Source organism: Solanum stenotomum, chromosome 11 (genome assembly GCF_019186545.1).
Source record: "Solanum stenotomum isolate F172 chromosome 11, ASM1918654v1, whole genome shotgun sequence".
NCBI classification, from domain to species: Eukaryota; Viridiplantae; Streptophyta; class Magnoliopsida; order Solanales; family Solanaceae; genus Solanum; species Solanum stenotomum.
In genome coordinates this window covers 27,860,687-27,878,530 of record NC_064292.1, presented here as the reverse complement: position 1 = coordinate 27,878,530, position 17,844 = coordinate 27,860,687, and the positions used below count along the sequence as shown (strand labels likewise).

Here is a 17,844-nt window from a genome sequence, read left to right as displayed (position 1 = left end):
CTCCTCCAGAAAATGCCACTCCAAAGAGTCATGGGCCTTCTGCATATCTATCTTGAACATACATCTTGGTGAGATCCCTTTTGTACCATACCCTTTTACCAATTCATGGCTAAGAAGCACATTATCAGTCAGCATTCTACCAAGTACAAAAGTAGCCTGTCCTAGATCAACTAAATAATTCATCACACTATGAAGTCTATTTGTGAGCATCTCTGAAAAGATCTTTTACAAAGTAGTGCAGCAAGAAATATGCCTATATTGTTTTAAGGAGCTGGGATGTTTCACCTTTGGAATTAGTGTGACAGAGGTTGTATTTATAGGGGCATACATCTCAGTAGTTTGGAAAAATTGTAGAACATCTGTTGTTACCTCCTCCCCTATGCTTGGCCAAGCTTTTTTGAAGCTATAAGAGTTGAAACCATCCTCTCCTGGTGCTTTTGAATCCTCGATGCTCATAAGTGTTGCCTTCACATCAGTTTCCTTGAATGGTTGAATGAGGAACAATTGTTTTTCTCTTGTAAGTATTGGTCCATATTTTAGCATTTCAGGTTGTGTACCTTGCATGTGGTTGTTACATTATCCTAACAACTCTTTATAAAAACCCACAGCCTCTTTGGTAATATATGTTGCTTCCCTAATAACAGTGCTATCCTCTTTTGTTAGCATGGTGATCTGATTCTGATTCTTCCTACCTTTCATACTAGCAAAGAAATAAGCATTGTTATCATCCCCCAGTTTGAGCCATAGTACTCTGGACTTCTGCTTATATATATTCTCCTCAATCATACTCCACTATGCCAATTTTCCTCTCAGTGCTTTCTCCTCATCAATACTGCCTTGTGGAATTGGACATGCTTTCATACTCCTTTGTTTCTCTATGAGCTCTCTTCAGATTTCTTGCACTTTCTCAGAAACACCCATAAACTCTCTTTTGTTTAATCGTTGCATCTCTTTCCTTACCCTTTTTAGATTTCAACATACTCATTTCATGCCTCCACCTAATATTTGCCAGCTATATTTTACCCTGCTCCTAAATTCTGGATGCTGTCGTACACAAATATAGAATCTGAAAAAGGTCTCTTTCTTGTATCCCTTTGTTCCTCTATTATTAGCCTATAAGAGAATGATCTGAAAACAAATGTTCCATAGCAATGACATGTTGTGTTGCCATTTTGTTCACCCATTCATCATTAACTATAGCTTTGTCTATTCTGCTATAAACATGCCCATTAGTCTATGTGAAATTCCTTCCTCTTATCTGCAGTTCAACTAGATTAGAATCAGTCACACATTCTTTGAAATCTTTTGTTTCTGCATCTAGAACTTGGCTTCCAACTATTCGATCTTCCTGTGCAAGTATAGAGTTAAAAATCCCCCATAATCAACCATGGCTCATTAATTTGACTACTCATCTAATAAATTGTTGTCCATAATGGAATCCTGGCACTTATAGTATGAAGTCCATACACAACAGTAAACTGAAACAATGTATTATTTATATCCACCAAACCATGTATATATTGTTCTTCATCAGCCATCTTTTTGAAGTTTATTTTCTTGGAATTCCAGATCACCCATAACCTTTCTCTTACATTTGTGTTGGCATTTGTGCACCACTCCCAGCCTGGTAAGCTTTTATTAATAATAAGTTTTTCTCTATCTTGCCTTACTTTATGTTCACATATTACTATTAAACTCACTTTATTCCTTCTAGCAAACAATCTCATCTCCTTATGTTTAATCTCCTCGTTAAATCCCCTGACATTCCATGGGACTATCATCAGTGTGATGTTTGTATAGATGTCAAATCCATTCCTCCACTTACTTCTCCACTCATTTGTCCTTCCTCGTAGATCAATACCCCTAGTTCAGGGTCTTGTCCTCCTCTTGTATCTTGACTGTTCCTAGATTCTCTTCTGATAGAAGTTTTATGTCTAACAGTCTGCCATTCTCCTTGTCCCTGTGATGTTTCATCCTTCTCATTGACCGATTTCTCCTGCTGCTTATCCTCAACCTAGATTTTTCCAATGCCTTGTTCCTTGTTTGTGGTGGGTATCCATTCTTTCCTCTGTCCTTGTCCCTGCCCTTTCTTCTGAACCTGTATAGTTGCAGTTGGTTTGTCCACACATGAGTGCCCCACTTGTAGACATTTTTGGCAAAACATTGGCTTCCATTCGTACCAAACTTTCTACTCCACTATTCTTCCTTTTGGGTATTGTATTTTAATCACCTTTGCCAGGGGTCTAGTTACATCTACTTACACTAAAATTCTGGCAAAAGAGATTCTACTCGTTTGAGTTGTACATTCATCTGCATACAAGGGATTACCCAAACTACTACTATTTTACTCAAGAGAACTGAATTCCAACAATTAAGAGGCAGATTTGGAAGCTTAACCCATAGTGGAATGGTAGTAAGAATCTCCTCCTTGAAATTGAACTCTAGAACCCATGGTTTCATTATGACATGCCTTCTCAAAAAGTGATGGGGCCCTGAGCACAACACCATATCCCTCTCTTCTGCATTTGCAAATTTCACACCAAAGTAACCATCTATATGATATAACTTTATAGTTTGTTGGTGAAGGTTCCTTGTCCCATTATAAACCGCTTCATGGCTCCAATAGATGGAGTTGTTCCCACCAAATATACTACTATTGATGGAGCCTATTTCTCATAGTCTTGTGCTACATCTTCAAGTAATATTTCCACTACTTTCTCCCAATCCACAATCATCGCTGGTATGTATTTTAGATTCATACCTCTAGTCGCCAATTGATTGGTAGCAAATAGATTCACTCGCGGATTCTTCACATCTTCTCCACTCAGTTCTAGCTTCCTCTGCGTATTTTTTGGTTTACCCTGAGTTACTGTTCCATTGCTTCCGAGCAAGATCTTTTGTAACCCAAATCCAGTTCCTCTTTGTTTTGACAACTCCGGACATTGATCATCTACTATTGTTTTCCCCTTCTCCTTGCTTGAAACAGTCATCGGAATTTGTGGTAGTTCGTCTTCGTCAGTTGTTACCCTCCTAGTTGTCTGTGCCACTGTAGTGCTACTAGCAATGCCATGGCTTATCTCCTCCTCGTGAATTCTTTGCGTTGCACTTCGTGGTCATCCCCTCCCCATTTTCCAGCAAGGTGCAAGTTAGTGCACACTAACGTGCGCCAAGAGAGAAAAAGAGAAAGAACATAATTTTTGAGAGAGAAAAAAAATTTCCCTATGCATATTTCTTTACTAATAAAGAGCAATCAAGAATATCCATTTTACCTTTTTGGTAGGGAAGGAGGAGTCCCAGGTAGCAAAAGAAGGTTCTTATCCAAGAGGACAACTTCTATCAAGATGTTAGATTGATTGAAGCACATTAAAATTAGGTGACCAGTTCTTTCCTTTGAATAACTTATACTTGTTCTGCAGATCAACATTTAAACTATGGTATTAAGGATATTTAATATAGTGTTTGCAAGTTCATGAGTGTTTTTATATTGGAGCTAAATGGCATTAGTAACACCTGTTAAGGTTGGTCCGGATAACTATTAATATGTCTACTAAGGTTTGTTCAGCTAATTATAGTATGTGAATACCAATGGAACTGGCATAAGTGGAGTTTTTCATTTCTGAAAATTGTTCTGAAGCTTCAATATAGAGAAGATAATATCTGAAATTCTCTTTATTAGGCTGTTGGCTTAAATTATTGGACATTGACAAACAAAAGCTTTTTATAAATTCGGTCTAGTTCTAGTGATTAGTAGGGGGTTTTATTGAGAAAATATGCATATAGACTTTGGCCAACCAATTAAGTTTCGAGTCCATATTATCTTTACTTGGCTAATTAGGTTCCACATGCTTGCTTACAAGTTGCTTGTGTCAATTTAATGTGAATTACTGCCCTTTAGTTTTCACAAAAGACAAAGGGCGTAACAACATCTTATTTTGGAGTTTTTGTCTTTTTGGATAAGGTAAATAATTTTACTAAGAGTTAATGGTCAAAAAAACATCCAAACTATCACTTTTTGCGAGTTTCATACCTCAACTTTCATTGTTCACTTTGCCTACCTAAACTATCATCCTTATTGTATTAAAACTCACCTTGGTGCTGGGTGGTTCATTTTTGAACCTGCAGAGTATAGAATGGTTGTTTATTATTTGAAGATAATATGCTTAAGTGAGTGAGAAACTGATAAAGTCATAAGGAACATTGATTTTGCTAGATCCTAGCATTTGTAATTTCTAAATCTCTTTAGATTATCAAAAGGGGTTCTATCAACTTTCATAAGATGCACATTGTGAACTAGTAGAGTACTACAGGGTTTGGCTGCCAATTTTCCAGTTTCTACGAGTAGGTCAAGAATATACTTTCTCAGAGATAAAAAACTTTCCGTCATGCTTCTATTTACTTCTATTTCCAAAATATATTTCAACTCGCCAAAGTCCTTCGTATGAAACCTAGTAGGCAAGAAAGACTTAAAGAGAAGAGATCCCCTCGCAATAAGAAGGATAGTTCTAGTTGCAGATAGTCGATAGAAAACAAAGTGATCACATATGCTCATTTTCAGCCCACACGTCTGAACTACCTCACTAGACTTGTCAAACCAATCTCAGGGACTCTGGTTGAAGCAATACAAGGACTTCTTCAAATGACAGACTTTATCTACTTCCCTTAAGCAATAAAATCGAGTGGTTGCTTGATATACAGTTCCTCTTAAAGATCACCATAAAGGATTGCATTCTTGATATCTAACTAGTGTAAGGGCCAATTCTCATAAACAGTAAGAGAAATGAACAAATAGTTATAAATGAGGTTGGAAACCAGAGAAAAGGTGCCAGAATAGTACCCCATAAGTCTGAGCGTATTCTTTAACCACAAGCCTGGCCTTAAGTCTTGCCAAGGAACCATCAAGATTAGCTTTAACTTTGAACACACACTTACATCCTACTGGTTTATCCCCGTTGATTCCACCAAATTTCATATGTGATTTTCCTCTAATGCATGTGTTTCCTCAAGCATCACATTTGACCATCTAGGATGATTCAAAGCCTCCTTCACAGTTTTGTGTATTGAAACAGAGGCTAGAGAATAAATCAAGGATCTAGATGTGGAAGATAAGCGATAATAGGAAACAAAGTTAGTAATGAAATATGTGGATTTGCAAACCTGTCTACCTTTACGAAACGCAATAGGGAGGTCAAAATTTTCTAATGGATCAAGTATAGAAGGATTTGATGATAAAGGAACTGGTGCAATACATATATTATCGACCTCTCATCTCCTTGAATAAACTTTAACAATTGGAGGTTTTGCTGGAACATGTGTTGAAGGTGTAATAGTTGTGTGGTACTCAATAGAGTAACTGGGAGATGGAATAATAACATCATCTGAATGCATAACATGAGTACCATGATAAATTAACCACTCATCCTCCACCCCCTGACTTGTAAAACTAGGAGGGGTATAGAAGAATGGTGTAGATTTTGAAAATATCACATCATTTTACTCCAAATAGTTGTCAAGTTTAGTAGAATAACATTGATACCCATTATAAAGACAAGAATAACCCAAGAAAACACATTTCAATGCCTTAGGGTCCAACTTAGTAATATATGGAAGTACCACTCGGACATAACACTTACTTCCAAATACCTTTGGTTACATCAAAATGACTTGTTTAGAAAAAGAACGATGTAAGGCATATTAGAAACAAGCACTGTGGATGACATGCAGCTAATTAGAAAACAAGTCATAGAGAGTGTATCAACCCAATTATTTTAGGAATTGAAACATAACTACTCGAGCTGTCTCAAATAGATGCATATTCTTACTTTCAACAACTCCATTTTGAAAAGGTGTATCAACACATCACGACTGATGGAGAATATTGTGTAGTCTTAGTAGGATTGAAACAAGTCTGACATGTATTCTTTAGCATTATCATTCCTTAAAATACACATCATAGCATTGAATTGAGTTTTGATTTCAACAAAAAGGCACAAAAGTGAGTAAACATTTCAGAGCGACTTTTCATGAAATAAATTCAAGTCATTCAATAGAAATTATCCACAAAAGTGACAAAATACTTATGTCCACTTTTGGAACCGAAGGGACATGGTCCCTAAACATCAGAATGAATTAGCTCAAAAGCTTACTCAATCTGTTTATTAACCTATGGACGTAACGTGTTGCGATGATGTTTTGCAAATTGGCATGATTCACATTTCAAAGAAGAACATTTTGAAACCGGGGACAGAGCTTCTTTAACAAAAGTAAAGAATGATTTCCCAATCGACAATGTGCTTCAAATAAAGCCATGACACTTGTGCAGACAACGAATCAAGACATATTTATTAAAGATGTATGGATCATAATATATATATATATCCTTTACCAATAAGCTTATGTGTGGCAAGATCATGAAACATGCATGATAGGGAAAGAATGAAATAGAACAATTAAGATCTATAAAAAGTTTACTCACATAAATCAAATTGAAAGCCAACTTCGGCATTTTTTTGAAATAAAGGTAATTTTGTATTCACAAAAATAATTATCATCCAAGATATGATGAATTGGAAATTTACATCTCATAGTGTGATGGGCACACCCCTATGAGGGTAACTAAATTACAAGTTTCCTAAGAAATCAACTACTTCTACCACCTCCCCCACCAAATCATATTTACATCAAAGAAATAGAAGACTAATACAATTTGTTCATCCTTTGAAAAGTAATTTTTTGTCCTTTAAAACACCTAGTATTTCTTTCCTTACATATGGACCAATAGCTACATGTTGGGAAGAGCTTCCACCATTCTTCCTTTTTCCCTCTGCTTCCAACTCTTCAGAAGGTCCAAAGTAGTCTTCGACATCACCTTTTAACCCCTCAAATGCATAAAAGATATTCACAAATTGGTAGCTATTTGGCAATGTATGAGCTGATGGTTGTTAAATTCAGCTTCCTGTTCACACATAAATCACCCTGAACAAATTGGCATGCCTCCTTTCTATAGGGAATCATAAGTAAGACATGTTTTCCTGATTAGTAGCCAAACAAAACATGAGAATTCAATGGACATTTCACCGTCAATAGCATTTTCTAGGGCCGTCTATCAATCAATGGGAAATTATAGTTCATCTCTCAATATCATGATTTCACTATATAGACCCTTTTGTTGTGTATTATCCATATTGGCTTATCAAACCTATAAGAAGTACGTATGAAATCATTCAGAACCTCTAATAGTTTTGCAACCTCCTCAATTTCACAATCATTCAATGCTCTTCTAAAAAGTAGATTCCAACCCTGTTGACTCCAAACTTGTTCCATAGTGTCATTGTTCTGCATACTCAATGTATATTAAAGAGGGAATAGGTTTCTCAAAGTGTCTTCCTCTATCTATAGTTGATTCCAAAACTCTGTCTTCCGTCCATCCCCAACACTAATACATATGTTGTTTTTGAAATGTGGCCATAGTCTTCTAATGGTCTTCAAAACACTGCATCCAAATGTGCCCATAACCTCTTCAGTTGTCCACCGGTTAAATAAACCATACTTTCCTGATACAAATCTCTTCTATAAGGCTCTATATTCTATACAGAATCTCCATAGCCACTTTTGGAGTAAACTACTTTTTTGGAGACTTAGGTCCTTCAATCCTAGCCTCCTTGAATTTTGCTATGTGTGAGAGTATCCCATTTCACCAAGTTGTAGCCTTTCTTTCCTTGTTGCATTACCAAAGAAAAGGTCTCCTGAGCCTATTTATTTTCTTCTAAATGTTCTTGGGGATTAGAAATAAACTCATCATATAAGTAGGTGATTCATCTAATAGGGTCACCCTACCACCCAGGGACAAATACCAGCTTCTTCACCGAGCTTGTTTCTTCCCACATCTCTCCAACAACACATTGCACACTTCCAGCTCTTTGTTCTTAGCACCCAAAGGTAGTTCCAAATATTTTGTTGGTTGTGCATTTACCTAGCAACTCAATGTCTCAGCTAGCCCAAGAAAATTGTTAACTTGGTTGATAGGGATGGGATGGATCTTCAACCATGTGACATGGAGGCTTTAAAAGCTCTGCTAAATAGTGAGTATAGCTCTTGTGTCTCTAATTGGTGCGTCCTTTGCCTCACAGAATATAAGAGCATCATCAATATAGAATAAGTGTGTGATATCGAGCACCTTCCCTTTATTAGAAAGTACACTAAATCCTCTCCCACCCATTAGTGTTTGCCTTCTGGAACATTTGATTCAACCCCTCCATGGCTATTTAGAAGAGAAATAGGGACATAGGATCTCCCTGTCTAAGACCTCTATGTGATTGGAAGAAGCCTTCAGTGTTTCCTTAAATGAGGAGGGAAAACTTCACACTTGAAATGCAGTTATTAATCCAGCCAATCAACTTTCTACGAAATCCATGTCCTTTAGATTTTTTAGAAGGAAATTCCAATTTATATGATCATAGGCTTTCTCAATTTCTAGCTTGCATAGAATCCTAGGTTTCTTCTGGTTTACGCTGGATTTGACCAATTCATTAGCCAACAATGTTGCATCTATTATTTGGCTACATCTCAAAAAAGCCATTTGGTTTTCATCAACAAATTTCACTATCAGTGTCTTCATTCTCTCGGTTAGCAACTTGGAGATTATTTTATAGACTACTCCTATCAAACTGATAGGTCTAAAGTCATTTATCTCAATTGCATCAGGTTTCTTTGGGATTAAAACTATGAATGTAACATTAAATGATTTCTCAAACACACTCCTCTAATGGAAATTATGTGTACTCAACATTCAGTCCTCTTTCAAAATATCCCAACATTTCTTATAAATATCCATAGTGAAGTCATCAGGGTCAGGTTCTTTGTCCCCATCACACTGGTTGATGATCAGTAGCACTTCCACTTCTGTAAATGGTCTTTGTGGTTTCATTTTCTTCTATAGAGGCCATTGGACATCCTACAAATAAAAAAAGGGTCTCTAGGATTGAAGTTTTTGAGTTAAGTCTGGCATTTAATACAGCAGCCTCGGCTCGCCTTGTGCTACATTCAGGAAAAAAAATTAATAAATAGAAAGTAATAGAAAGTAGAATTCCTGAGCCTGACAGAAAGTAATTTGTTGTTTTATGTAGGCAAGTCTTCAAATCCCACAATGTTAAGGGTTGAGCCGTCAACTACCATTACTTGAGAGAGTGCTTTGTGTGATCAAAAGGTAGAAAATATATTAGGAGTACGTGTTATGTAATTTGTAGTACATGAATCAATCACCCAGTTATTCAAAGAGGAGATCGAATATGCTTTTCTCGAATCAACAAGGGTAGTAACTAAAGTGAATTCTTTAAGGGATTCTCGATACTAAGAGGAATCTGCAAACTCATCCGCCGAAACCGAAATTGTCCTACCCTCATCATTTATATATATATTTTCTCCTTTCTAGTTGTTTGAGTTATAGTTTCCAACTCAAAAGACCCAAAATATCAATTTAGGAGAAGCGAACAAACACAAATAATACCAACAGATACAATCCAGTACTGAAAAGGCCATTTGTTATTATCAAGACATGCAAAATTTATGGGATTAAGTCCATAAAAAAATTGAACAATGTTATAAATTCAAGACATATTGAACCAAGTCAACATTTTGAGTTAATAAAGATGGATTACTTATTTAAGTCAAGATTGCAAGACTTATATCAAATACAACTACATTGGGCTAGGTTGGGGCTCTACAAAATGGTCCAGCCACATGTTTTAAGCGCAAAGGTCTATTAGGATTACTCGAAGGCTACCTTAAAACAAAAGCTTTTATGAAGACCAAATATATCTATGACATATATGAAGATGTACTCTATCCACCTAGAAATATAATAATATATGAGATGTTTAGAAGCACACCAATGTGATCATTGAGAAATAAGAAATTTTGCAATTTCAATTTAGTAAAAATGTAAGTCATGCAATCAAATAAAAGAAATGATATACACATCAATTTGAATTATTAATGTCGTCCTCAAGAACTGTACTGGACACTGACCCATATTCCTGTTATTTCCAAGAAGCCCCTTTTCGCCATTCTACATCTATAAAAAATGATATAAACATGAATTCAGATTATTAATTCTAGTTTTGCATTTCAGGATAATTAGGTAATGTGGCATATCTAGACTAGATGACACTGATATCTTCAATTAATACATTACAATAATCCTTAATATCATCAGTCGATTTCCCAGGAAGTGCTTTCGCCATTTCCTCCAATAGATTATTGTTATCCTTGTTGATAGTAAGAGTATTCTCAAAGATTTAATTCTTCTCCTTAGTCTAGAAGAAGTTATTGCATGTTCGATCAATGTTCATCTTCTTTTAGATTTACAAGGAAAGCTCAAACATGAAAAAGGTAAGATCTTCAAGAGGATTCAGAAAACGGATGAGTGTCAATATATGACCAGTCGCTATCACAAATATCGGACATTTGAAATAAGATTTTTTGGAACCCTTGACACTTAGAAATCAGAACAATCGCAGCAAGACACATTTTTTTAAACTAGTTATGGATACTAAGAAAAGTAATGAGTGACCAGTAAAAGGAACAAACATGAATATTTATGTGGTATACTACCACAGAAGTCCCTAGAGATACGAAGCTATTATTCTAACATTTGCATTCTTTACCTTTTCTACCGGACGAAAGGTTATATAATAAGAAAGAAGAGTAAAAAGAAGAAAACTATTTGTCTCAAGATAAGAAAAATTCATATCATTGAGTATATATTTTTGTTCTTGTTAGTGATGCAAAAAAAAAATCTTTCGCCTTGTACCACATTACGGGAAATAAATCTTGTCAATCTAACATATGTTAATAAAAGAAAAGGAAAAAACAAGATTCCTTGTAACACAATCTAACCACTTAAAACTAGGGAATGTTCTAAGACAAAATATATCGAAGCTATAAATATTCTTGTTTTTCCTTTTTGAGAAACTGAAATCTCAACACATTAACTTTCAACAACAGAAACAATGTTAAAGAAGAGTCCCTAGAACATACCAAGTGTAATTCCATAAGTGAGTCAAGGAGGGTAGAGTGTACGTAGACCTTTACCCTACCTTGAGAGGTAGAGAGGCAATTTCTGATACACCCTTGGCCAAAGAAACACATATAAAGTAGATTCGAGAAAGGGAAGATTTACAAAATCAACAACAAAATCATATCTAGTGAAATCTCACAAGTGAGGTATGGGGAGGGTAGAGAGGTCATTTCTGACTGACCCTCAACTCAAGGAAAATCATATCAAAGCATATCGAAAAAGGAAAGTTTTACCGAACCATGACAAAAATCTTAAAGGGAAAGACATGAAAGATCTTACTTTTTCCCTTCAAAGAACTAATTATATCTCTAAAAATTAACTTTCGTAAGTACAAAGCATATTAAGGAAGAGTATCAAAAAATGTCAGCACAACTAGCAGAACTTGATGATCAGAAAGCATCAATCAAAGCAAACTTCTGAGTGAATCAATCTACAGTTATACGTTATATGACCTATGGAAACAAGCATTCAACGAAAAAGTAATCACACACATATATATACTTATAATTGTAGATTGATTACTTTTGGTTGAATGCTTGTTTTTATAGGTGATACAACTTATAACTGTAGATTGATTTACTCAGAAGTTTGCTTTGACTGTGCTCTGTGATCATCAGGTTTTCTAGTTGTGTTGATGATTTTTGATACTCTTATTTAACATGCTTTGTGTTTAGGAATGTTAATTTTAGAGATATGATTAGTTTTTTGAAGGGAAAGAGCAGGATCTTTCATGGCTTTCCCTTTAAGATTTTTTGTCAGGGTTATGTAAAACTTTTTCTGTTTTGATCTACTTTGAAATGCTTTTCCTTGAGTTGAGGATCAATGAGAAATGACTACTCTGCCTCCCAAGGTAGAATAAAGGTCTATAGACACTCTACCCTCCCCATACCTCACTTGTGGGATTTCACAAGATATGATGTTGTTATTCGTTTTGTAAATATTCTCCTTCTCGATCCACTTTATATGTTTTTCGTTGAGCCAAGTGTATATCAAAAATAGTCTCTCTACCTCTCAAGGTAGGGGTAAGGTCTACGTACCCTCTGTCGTCCCTAAACTATTTTGTGGGATTGCACTTGGTATGTTGTTGTTTGTTGGTTCTGTAACTCTTTCATTCAAATGATCAATAATTTGCTATTTCATAATGTATAAAGGTGATGACGACACCAAAGAATGTGAAGTCAATCACAAATGGTCGATTTATATATTGTTTTTTGTGTAGATTCTAAAGAGATGCAAAGTGATACTTACCTACTTGAATATCATAAGATTCATCTTTTTTCTATCCCAGGAGAGAAAAATTGTGTCCACATTTTCAAGGGACTTTTCTTTAACATGGTTTTCGTTGTTGGAAGTTAATGTGTAGAGCTTTGAGTGTTTCTCAAAAAGGAAAAAGAAGAATTTGTATAGCTTTCCTTTTGATTTCTTGTCGAGGATATATTTTGTATTAGCACAGTCCCTAGTTTTAAGTGGTTAGATTGTGTTACATGGGAATTTGGGTTTTTCCTTTTCTTTTGATAACAAATGTTGGATTGATAGGATTTCTTTCCCATTATGTGGTACAAGGCTATAGATCTTCTTTTTTTTTGCATCACTAACAAAAAAAAATTATATACTCAATGATATAATTATTTCTTATCTTGAGACCGATAGTTTTTTTGTTTGTACTCTTCTTTCTTATTATGAAACCTTCCGTCCGATAAAAAAGGTAAAGAATGCAAATGCTCTCATAATATGATGTGGACTTCTGTGGTAGTATACCACATGTATCTTCATGTTTGTTTCTTTTACTAGTCACTCATTACTTTTCTTAGTATCCATAACTTATTTAAAAGAATGCGTCTTGCCACTATTGTTTTTGATTAGTAAGTGTCAAGGGTTACAAAATATCTTATTTTAGATTCCCGATATTTATGGTAGTTTTTTGGTCATATATTGACGCTCCTTTGTTTTCTGAATCCTCTTGAAGAGCTTACTTTTTTCATGTTTGAGCTTTCCTTGTAGATCTAAAAGAAAATGAACACCGATTGGACATGCAATAACTCCTTCTGGACAAAGGAGGAGGATAAAATCTTTGGGAATACTCTTGCGACCAAGGAGGATAACAACAATCTATTGGAGGAAATGACAAAAGCACTTCCTGGGAAATCGGCTGATGATATTAAGGATCACTATAATATCTTAATTGAAGATATGAATGCCATCGAGTCTGGATATATCCCATTACCTAATTATCCTGAAATGCAAAAGCAGAATTCAAAAGCACGTGTAGAATGGCGAGAAGGGGCATCTTGGACAAAACAAAAACACAAGTCAGTTTCCAGTACAGTTCTTGACGACGACATTAATAATCTGAATTGATGTTTATATCGTTTCTTGTAATTGATTGCACGGCATATTACATTTTTACTAAATTGGAATTCCAAAATTTCTTACTTCTCAATGACCACATTGGTGTGCTTCAGAACATCTCATATAATATTATACTAGGTAAATGACCCGTGCTTCGCGCGGTGGTGAATTACCTTATGCTAATAGCATTCAATGATATACGTGTTTCATCCAAAAAATAGTTTGTTTTGTTTTATACCTAAATTAAGTTAGAACACAATTTTCAAAAGTTTCCCAATCAAAATAATGGAATTCGAATTCACATAAGCGGGCTTAACACTTGGGAAAAAATAATCATCTACAAGATAGGCTAGTATCACACTTTTTCGTCTGTGCCAAAAAAGTGAACATGATCAAATGTGAATGTGTTTTTACTAAGCCTGGCTAAATTGTGTGCCTACAATTATCTCAAAGTTTATTAAGAAAAATAATCAATAGTCTTAGTATATCAAATCTTGAAGGTTGAACTACATAAGATCTTTGAATGATGTTGGATCCATAATGTATTATATGTTGGCATGCTATATTTCCTTCATTTTGAAACCTTCCATGAGAAATGAGGAAAGTTTAGTTGCCAAATGAATGTTTAACGACTATAGCAACATTATTTTCGTAATTTCCTAAGGAAGTTCCAAACAAATTGAGTCATTTTCATTTTTTTTTGTTAGTTCGAAGGAAAAAAATGTTATTGCTATCTCAAAAACAATGGAGAACAATGGAGTAATGTGCTAAGAACAAACTTGTATTTAATTTTGTAGCAAATAACTGCAACTTGAGAGAACCACAATATGACATTAAGATATCCTAAGTATCTCTTACGCAACCTAGGTACACAGTAAGTTAGGTTCATAACTGCCTATCGATCTAATCCAGCGAAAAGTAAAAATTGTAATTTTAAAGTTACCATTTTTGTTGAATCAGTTATTCCTTAAGATTTCCAACTAAATAGATGAATCAGTTATTCCTTAGGATTGACAACTAAATAAGTTTGTATAAAAGCGAAGTAGAAAGATGCATAAGCAATTGACACACTCCAGATCAAAATTTTAAAGTTACTGTAACAAACTAAGAGCCAAGAATATAACTCATCCTTTCATACATGTGGACACCAGATAGAGAATACCGATTTGAACAAAATACTAAGTTTCTTCGTCAATCTAATGTGAAACTATCAAATCAGTCACAAATAGAAGTGAGAGTGATTCAACTTCGTTCATGACAAGTAGGAAATAAAACTTTGAGATATTTCAGTACAGGAAGTACATAATTCACAACTTATTCTAAAATAGAAATATCATTTATGCTTGATTTATGATCTATGACGTGAAGATATTATAAAAAAAATTCTCCTCAAAGGAAACATATTAATACTGCAATTTCTTGATGATAGAACGCATTAATAAATAAAGTACAATAAGTAAACGAAGAGTAGTCTTCAAAGCTTACAATGGCTCAATCAATTGAGAGAAGAAATCTGAATCTTCTTTTCTTCTTTCGATGCCATAACAGGATCTCTAAACTTCAGCGAGAATACAATATAAACATCCATATCAGAAAGGGATTATAAACAACTCTTTATGGAAAGAGTACTAAATAAAAGAATTATACCTGAAAATTTATGTGAGACTACAACATTATATCCTTGACTCCTTGGGCAGACAGCAGGGATAAAAAAAAGAGTTTTTTTGGAGGTTTTTTTTTCTCTGGTGAGAAGCAACAAAACTTTGTTTTTGTCTATCTTCTTTCTGGAGAATCACCTATTTTTGTGATTGTTAGAGTGGGTAAAAGTCTTACATTAGTTGGGGAATGGACTGGTGGTCTCCTTATATGGACTTGGGCAATCCTCCCCTCATGAGCTAGCTTTTGGAGTTGAGTTAGGCTCAAGTGCCATATCTTTACAGGGATATAAGTTTATGGGATACAATTATGGAGACTTTCATCTCCATTGAGTCTCCAACATTCAAATTTCAATAAAGAAAGATGAATAATGGACTTCAAGTCGGTCAGTATACATTCAAAATAAATTAGATTCAGTCACTCAAATTATATTCAAACTGAATGAGTCATTAAAATTGCAAACATGTTTCATAGAACATAATGTTATAATGGGTGAGATCAGAATTTGTACCTGATTATTTCCCCCCAAAAGTAGTGCATCATGTAAGGGATGTCTTCTAGATTTTTTAACTGCTCATACGAAAGCCTTAAGTTACATTTCAAGACACAAAAAAATTAATTGAATCTCAAAGAGAGACACATTAACCAAAATACATTAATTTTATAGCTACAACAAACCTAAATTTAATCAGATTTCAAATCTGGAGGAAATTTGAAAGCACACATATTACTGCTTGTACAATATTATACAAAGAGATTCTACTTTATACATCACTATACACCTTTTTATACATAACTATATACCTTTTTTTTCTCAAAAGATGAACAGTTAAGCGAACAATTTACTTGACGAACTCAACTTCTTCATACACACCGAAACATACACACAAAAAGGATAAAAAAAAAAGATGCCAATAGCAAAGAACAAAATAAGCAGAATATAGAAAAATGAGGATGAAATGTTGAATTACTTTAATTATGAATTGTATAGAAGAGAAACCAGGATCTGGTGGTTGATTAACATTCTCGCCGTAGTCAAATCCCATTGGTAAACAATTTCTGCAAAAGCCTTATTGATTTCTACATTCGCAACATGGATGGGTTAGAAATTAAGAAAAGATACGCGTAGCCGTGAAAAAAAAGTGAACCCGGACTGAATTATGAATATCCAACAAACACAAAAAGGGTTTTTTTAAGAGCAGTAACAACCCTCATTCAAGAAAGAGTATAGAAGAGAACCTTGGAATATGTATGACAATGCATCAAATAATATCTGTATGAATCTACGGATGAACTAAATCACAACAGTAACTGGACTCTGGTTCAGGATTTGTTCATGCTGAATGCTCTGTGCAGAATCTAGTCTAGGTTTGAGATGAGTAATCGCGGGTGTAATGCATAGCAATGAAGGCCAAGTGTTGTTTTTATTTTTTCAGAGGCTATGGAAAGTCGGAAACGGTGTTATTTTTGAGGAAAGAGTTCAAAAGTTGATTCAAAGGTTGCCGTGGAGAAGGTTGGGATTTGTTTGGAGATTGTTTTTGGTAGAAGAAGGCAGGAAGGAAATGGATATTGGTGAGGAGGAACATAGAGATGCAACAATAACATGAACATTGTGCTTGTTCATTAACATTTGCGGCATAGTCTAATCCCATTGGTATAAAGTTTTTGCAAAGGGATTGTTGATTTACAATTGACAACAGGGGTGGGTTAGAAATTAAGGAGCATATTCATGGCGGTGAAACAAAAGTGAATTTAGCATAAATTATGGGTGTTGTTCAAACATCAAGGGTTATGTGAGAATAATGACAATACAACCCAAATGAAAGAAAGAGTATGGAAGAGAACCTTGGAATGTGTATGAAATTGAAGCAAATAATTTCGATTGTATTATGTAAAACAATAACAATAAAGCCTGCATGCAATAAAGAGTGGAGAAGAGAACAATGGAGTATGTACAAAAGTGATTTGAATAATCTAATGTTAAGAGCATCGTACCTGGAGTAAGAGCCGGTAATTGTTGGATGGTGGGGGTGCTGTTCCATTGTGGTGAAGGCAGCGGAGGAGAAAACTAGTGCATAGAAGAATTAATGAAGAGAATGGGAGGTTATGTGGAGTAAGGGATGCTTATAGCATGTGAAGGAGGAAGGTTTAATAGAGGCATTATTTGAAAGAGCGAAGGGGCGGTAGTGAAGAGTTACAGTGGATGGGAAGGGAAACGTCTGAATATATGGGAAGGGGTATTTGTGGATTTTTTAAAAATGAAAGTGAATGCTGGTTTGTGGTGTTACCACATCACCGGATTGAGGTTTTCCTTTATATATATGTATGATTTCTAGGTGGATAGAGTACATCTTCATATATGTCATAGGTGTATTTGGTCTTAACTGCATCACTAATATAATACAAAATATTAATTCCAACTTCTGAGTTCCACAATATTTTCCGATCAAATTAATACAAATTATTAATTCCAACTTTTGAGTTCCACAGTATTTTCTAATCATATTTGTAGGTTTTTTGATGTGAGGCCAAAATTACATATTTTTAATCATTATTTCCTCACATTTATTATTTATATTTGTCCTTTTTAAGCTTAAATTTTGTGGATTGTGTTAAATAGTATATTTTATTTGTAGGATTAAATTGGTGAAAAAATGAAGAAGTTTGGAGCTAAAATGAATTAAAGATGGAAGGTTGAAGAAGGAAATCAAGCAGACAGCTTAATGGATTAAATTGAATAAAATAATATATTTATATATATATAT

The 17,844-nt window shown here is 34.7% G+C and overlaps 1 pseudogene; it reads left to right on the top strand.

The window, feature by feature from the left end:
• The first annotated feature begins 13,087 nt into the window (after positions 1-13,087).
• Positions 13,088-17,844, top strand: part of LOC125845806 (pentatricopeptide repeat-containing protein At3g22150, chloroplastic-like) — a 39,447-nt pseudogene continuing 34,690 nt past the window's right edge.